This window comes from Olea europaea, unplaced genomic scaffold (assembly GCF_002742605.1).
Source record: "Olea europaea var. sylvestris unplaced genomic scaffold, O_europaea_v1 scaffold1995, whole genome shotgun sequence".
In the NCBI taxonomy this organism is placed as follows: domain Eukaryota; kingdom Viridiplantae; phylum Streptophyta; class Magnoliopsida; order Lamiales; family Oleaceae; genus Olea; species Olea europaea.
The window spans coordinates 7,583-15,169 of record NW_019237821.1 but is presented as its reverse complement, the minus strand read 5'-3'; positions in this window follow the sequence as shown (position 1 = coordinate 15,169).

The following is a 7,587-nucleotide window of genomic DNA, read 5'->3' as shown; positions in this document are numbered from 1 at the left end:
AAAAACACTATCTCATTGTGAAACGACTCTTTGTAGCCTTTATGAATTGAATGATTAAGCCTGCAATGATATCTAAAAATCTGGTACCCTATGATCATCTGATTTCGGAGTCATTGGCCTAAACCTCATTACAATAATCATTTAGAAAGTTTAATGGAGAGAAGACTGTACATAAGATAAGAAAAATAATAATTATATATTTACTTACTATATGCCTTGATTAAATCCCAAAAACTTATTTAAAAAAATTAAATCTTTGAAAAGGGATTATTAGTTTAATTGAGTTTTGGAGGTTGAAGCAATCAAAATTTGAAGAATCCTTATTTGTTGAAGTATTAATTAGTGAGATTCATCTAAACTAGAGAGAGTGAGGAGTTAGTTTAAAGTTTCAGCCTTAGATCACACACTAAAAAAAAAAAATTAAAAAATAATAAGTTTGGGAGTGTGAATCTTACGAGTAATGAAAATAAAAAAAAAATTGACCATTGAGGGTTGAGAATTGAAAAAACTCATGAATTTATAATATTTTGCTTAATTCTTCACACACACATATATCAGTTTCACATTAGAAAAGTAAATATTAATTTTGGTAATATAACCTTAAAGTTGTTTTTAGATTTAATACAATGATTTCAATCCTGAGATAAAAATGTAGGTTATCTAATCAAATTTTTTTTGCACGTTTTGTGTGTATTAAATTAGGTTATGATTTTGTTTGAGGACAAATAAATTTCAAATTTGATGTGTTTGTAAGTATTGTAAAAGTAAAGTTTATTAGGGTTTAGAGGTGAATGACAATTACACCCCTGCAGCCCTAGAAATAATTACTGTTGTATCCCTTAATTTATCATATAAATACAGGGCTTTGGTTTTTAATAAAATACACACAAGTCTATTGACTTCTCTCTGTTCTCTTCTCTTTTGTTCACTTTTATAACACGTTATCAGCACGATAACTTAATTTTTCAAAATTTAATGAAGGTAATAATTTTTATAGGCATGAATATTTATTACGTGTACTAAAATTAATTTGGTAGCATGTGAAATATTTCAATTTACATACACATCATAATGAAGTTGCTTGTTCTTTTTTACTTTTCATCTGCATGCATATTAATTATAATTCACATTTGTATATATAATCTGAACACATATTAATTCATGTTTTTTTATTCATACACAATTATTTTTCCACATATTATTCAGTATTAATTCTGTCTTTTGAATCTTTTACATATTAATTCTATCTTTAATTTCTAGATATGTGAAATTCACATGCATGTTTAGTATATTTTGCATGTCGGTAAAAGACTTAGCTAATAAGTGATTTAGCCAATTTTGTTAACTTCTATGTATGGAAATTCTTTTTCCTAATACATGTTTGGTAATCAATTTTAAAATATAAATTCATATATTATCTATTTGGTAATTAATTTTTACATCATATCATGTTTGTATGGTAATTAAATATTCTTTTCACGTGCATGCTTGGAAGATTTTTTTCTTTACTTATACATTTTTTATGATTGATTGTTTTGAAGAAAATTTTTAGTGTTTATCCCTGAAGGAAAACATGTAACTTATGTTATTGACTACTTGATTAATCATTATATTATGTTTAATCATATTTTTCAAAACTAATTGTATTTTCTTTATTGTGTAGTTAATCAAATGGCAAACATCACGAAATTTGAGTTTGCTGCATTTGACATCTATGGCAAAAACTATTTATCATGGGTACTCGATATCCATCTTATCTCAAAAGTTTTGTGAGAGACAATAAAAGAAGGAAACAAAAAATCCCTGCAGGATCGTGCAAAAGCATTTATATTCTTTCGCCATCATCTTCATGATAGACTAAAAATTCAATATCTCACTAAAAATGATCCACAGGTTCTTTGTCAAAGGATTATAGACCTCCCCAAAACTTGCTATGAGTCAATGCACCTTCGTTTGCAAGACTTCAAAACTGTTAGTGAGTGCAATTCTGAATTATTCAGAATATATTCAAAATTGACATTGTGTGGAGAAAAAATTACTGATAAAGACATGTAGGAGGAAACTTTTTCCACCTTTTATGCCTCGAATGTGCTCCTATAGCAGTAATATCGCGAGGGTGTTTTCAAAAAGTACTCAAAACTTATATCTTGCCTGCTTGTTGCTGAACAAAATAATGACCTGCTGATGAAAAATCATGGGCTACGTCCAACTGGTTCTGTACCATTGGCTGAAGCAAATGCAATATCAAAACAAGGACGTGGACATGGACGTAGACTTGGACGTATAGTTGCTTTAGATGTGAAATGAAATGGCATTGTACACGTACCTGTCGTATAGTAAAATACCTTATGCATCTCTATCAAAATTCAATCAAGAGAAAGGAAAAGTGGAAACAAATTTTGCTGACTATGATGGTCCAATTGATGTGACCCATTTGAATGTCTCCAATTTCTTTGCTGATCCAAATAAAAATATTGACCATTTGATTGGAGGTGGTGTGATGGAAGATATAAATTAGATTTTTTTTTTATTTTTTTTTATGTTTCTAGTATTTCCCTTTATTTTAGAAATTCAGTTTGAAATATGTTTTTACTTTTCACAAAAAATTTGAACTTTATGATACATCGTTACTTTCACAGTATTCATTATGTTATCATTTAAAATTTAATTTCAATGTTTTTTAAATATATCTATTTTGTTATATTGATAGATTCATGATGGATGTCAAGACATCTGCTTGATTGATAGTGCAACTATACATACTATTTTCAAGACAAAAAATATTTTTTTGGATTTAACATTGAAAGAAAATAATTTCAATACAATATCAGGTGCATCAAGTACCGTTGAAGGCTTAGGAAGAGCTTATATTATTTTATCAAATAATACAAAATTATATATTGACGATACACTTTATTCTAGCAGATCTAGAAGAAATTTGTTTAGTTTTAAAGATATCCGCTTCAATGGGTATCATATTGAGATTATGCAAGAAAATAATACTAAATATCTTTGCATAACTTTTTTTGTATCTTATCAGAAGCAGATAAAAGAAAAATTTTATACACTCCCATCTAGCATGTATTATAAATTTATAAAAATGGTTGAATCAAATAATGTCATGAACCAGAAGTTCGTTGACCCAAAAAGCTTTATTCTTTGGCATGATCGACTTGGACATTCAGAAGCTATAATGATGCGTCGAATAATAAACAATTCACATGAACATCTTTTAAAGAACCATAAGATTCTTTTACCAAATGATTATCCATGTGTTGCTTGTTCGCAAGACAAGTTAGTCATTAGACCTTCAACTACAAAGATCAATATTGAATCTCCAACTTTCTTGGAAAGAATTCATGGAGACATATGTGAGCCAATACACCCACTATGTGGACCATTTTGTTATTTTATGCTATTAATTGATTTTACTATTGGATGGTCACATGTTTGCCTGCTTTCCACTAGGAATGTAGCCTTTGCTAGACTACTTGTTCAAATTATAAAATTAGGAGCACAATTTCTCAATTACTCAATTAAAAATATTCGTCTTGATAATGTTGGTGAATTTAGATCACAAGTATTCGATGATTATTGTATGTCAATCGAAATTGTAATTGAACATTCAGTTGCATATGTCTATACACAAAATAGTTTGGCAGAGTCATTTATTAAACGCCTACAACTTATTGCTAGATCATTACTTATGAAAACAAAACTCCCAACTTCTGATTGGGGTCATGTCATATTACATGCTGCATCATTGGTTCGTATTAGACCAATTGCCTATTATCAATATTCACATTTGCAACTGGCATTTGCTTATCAACTTGATATTTCTCACCTATGGGTCTTTGATTGTCCTGTCCAAGTCCCTATTTCACCCCCACAACGTACTAAAATAGGTCACCAACGAAGACTTGAGATTTATGTGAGTTTTGATTCACCATCAATTATTAGGTATCTTGAGCCTTTAACGGGTGACTTATTTACTGCACGTTTTGTAGATTGTCATTTTGATGAAATAACTTTCCTAACTTTGAGAGGGAAAAAACTACATCCTGAAAAATAAGGTAAAATTACTTGGTATGAAGTAACTCCATCTCATTTTGATCCCGCAGCAATCAATGTGAGCAAGAGATTGAAAAAATCATTCATTTGCAAAGAGTTTTGCAAATCAATTACCTGATATATTTGTTGACACAAGAAAAGTGACAATGTCACATGTTCCAGTAGAAAATATTTCAGCAAAAATTGATATTCTATAGGACAGTCTGCTGTAACAAATGAATATCAAATATGCCAAAAGAGTGGTCGACCAGTTGGTTTAAAAGACTCTGCAACTCGAAAAAGAAAAGTACATGAGAAAAATCGACCAAAAATTTCGGAAGAAGTCACATTAGAAAAGATTGATCAATCAGATATTGAAAATATGGTTCCTGAAGAACCACAAGTGTCCGAAAATAATGAGATTTCAATAAATTATATATTATCTCATAAATTATGGGAACGAAATAATATTGTTATAGACAATATTTTCGCATTTAATGTGGCTCTTGATATTATGCAAAATAAGGATCTTGACCCACAGTCGATTAAAGACTGTCAAAATAGAAATGATTGGCCAAAATGGAAAGAAGCAATACAGGCGAAATTGAATTCTTTGGAGAAACGAAAAGTGTTTGGACCTGTAGTTCGAACACCTGAAAATGTAATCCCTGTTGGATACAAATGAGTTTTTGTACAAAAGAGGAATGAAAATAATGAAATTATAAGGTACAAAGCCCGACTAGTAGTTCAAGGTTTATCACAAAGACCGGAAATTGATTATGAAGAAACATATTCTTCCATAATGAACACCATCACTTTTAGATTTTTAATTAGTTTAACTGTGTCACAAAAACTTGATATGCGCCTTATGGATGTAGTAACTGCGTATTTGTATGATTCACTTGATAGTGACATATATACGAAAGTCCCCGAAAGGCTTAAGGTGCCAGGAACAAATGATACATGCCCGAGAATCATGTTCTCAATTAAATTGCAAAGATCATTATATGGATTAAAACAACCCGGATGCATGTGATATAATCGCTTTAGGGAATATTTTTGAATGAGGGTTATACAAATGACGATGTCTGCCCATGTGTTTTCATAAAAAAAACAAATAGTGGATTTGCAATTGTGGTAGTTTATGTTGATTATGTAAATTTAATTGGAACTCCCAAAGAGTTCAACAAAACTGCTGATTATTTGAATAATGAATTTGAGATGAAAGATTTGGGAGAAACCAAATCTAGTCTTGGATTGCAGATTGAATATTTCGCACATGGATTATTTGTTCACCAATCTACGTATACATAAAAAGTTATAAAACGATTTTATATGGATGACGCACATCCATTGGCATCACCTATGGTTGTTCGATCACTTGATGTGAAAAAAGATTCATTTCGTCCACTTGAAGATGGAGAAAATGTTTTTGGTTCTGAAGTACCATATCTTAGTGTAAGTGGAGTATTAACTTATCTTGCAAATTGCACTCAACTCGACATAAATTTTTCTATAAATCTCCTTGCAAGATATAACTTTACACCAACTCAAAGACCTTTGAATAGTATTAAACATATTTTTCGTTACTTAAAAAGTACCATTGATTTGGGATTATTTTATTCTTAAAAGTCGGGATCTGTTTTAATGGGATATGCAGATGCAGGTTATCTATTTGACCCATATAAAGCTAAATCACAAATAGATTATGTATTTACACGTGGAGAATTGCTATATCATAGAGATCTGTGAAGCAATCATTGACAGCAATATCTTCAAATTATTCTGAAATTATTACAATCTATGAAGCAGATCGAGAATGTGTGTGGTTGAGAAACATGATCCATCATATCCAAGTATTATGCGGATTAACCTCAACAAAGGATAGTCCAACAATTTTGTATGAAGACAATGCAGGTTGTATTGCACAACTCAGAGGAGGCTATATCAAAGGTAACAAGACGAAGCACATTTCTCCAAAATCATACGCACGAACTTCAAAAGAATGACGTCATTGATATCTAATAAATTCGCTCAAGTGACAATGTGATCGATTTATTAACAAAAGCACTGCCAAGATCTACATTCAAAAAATTAGTTCACAAGATTGGAATGTGTCGACTCAAAGATTTTCAGTGATCAACATCAGGGGAAATAGCTGTACTCTTTTTCCTTCACTTAGATTTTGTCCCACTGAATTTTCCTAACAAGATTTTAATGAGGCGGCATTTATTTTTAGTATTCCAAAATAACTGTACTCTTTTTCCTTCGTTTTGATTTTTTCCTATTGGATTTTTATCAAACAAGGTTTTAACGAGACAGATATTTTGTAATGTGTCATTCAAGGAGAAGTGTTGTAAAAGGAAAGTTTATTAGAGTTTAGAAGTGAATGACAATTTAACCCTGCAGCCCTAGAAATAATTACTGTTGTATCCATAATTTTGTTTTATAAATACAGGACTTTGATTCTTAATAAAATACACACAAGTCTATTGACTTCTCTCTATGCTCTTCTCTTCTCTTTTCTTCACTTTTATAAAGTAATTGTATTTTATGCACTTATTTGAACTTAAAAATAGACATTTAATAATTTTTTGAGTAAATATAATATAATTTATTTTATATTTCATTTATTAGGTAAAACTCAGTGAATGGAAGTAGAATTGAAAGAAAGAAGCAAAACTGGCAAAAAAGAAAAAAAAGAAAAAAAAAGTAAGATCCAAAGTTTAGGGATTAAAATGTAAACACTCAAAAGTTATATCGGACCTAAAGATGAAGATTCGAGAATGATAAAAGTCAATTTGATGCAATTAGAAATAAAAAAAATGAGTGAAATATAACTAAATTATTTTCACAAGTCAATTTTCAACCGCACAAGAATATTCCATATTTTTAGCTAAAGATTTAGACTCACTGGCTTAGTAAACGTTCGAATTGGAAAAGAGATATTCTAGTAAAATTGTAGACCTTTGAGTTTTCTCTACAACCCAATTTGACTTGCTTCAATCGAATATCGAAAGAGAAAGTTATAATAGGAATATAAAAGAAGGTGCAATGCTGAATTTTTCCTGCGATGCCACTGTCATGGCACCGAGGCACCACCCAATATGTCTTTGCAGCACCACTACATGGTGCCTAGGCACTGCCTAAATGTATTTAGGGCATGTTTTTGGCCGATTTTGAAACCAATAAAATTCTAGATTATGGAAAAATGTGAAAGGGGATTATAAATACAAGAAATGAGACACTTAAGAGGAGTTTCACATATTGAGAGACATAGAACACAACTTGGAGAATTAGAAAGAAAAATCGAAGGAGAAAAATAAGAAATTAAGGGTTTGGAATCAAGATTTGGAATAAGAATGGGAACTTGGTGATGTACTTAATGCAGATATTTTGTTTTTCTTCCATTATTATGAGTAGCCAATACTTGCATTAGCGCAAACAATGTAATTTTTTGTCACCCTTTATTTCTTTTATTCAAGATTCTAATTCTTTAAAAGTTTATATGTTGATTTTATTTATGTATTTAATGTT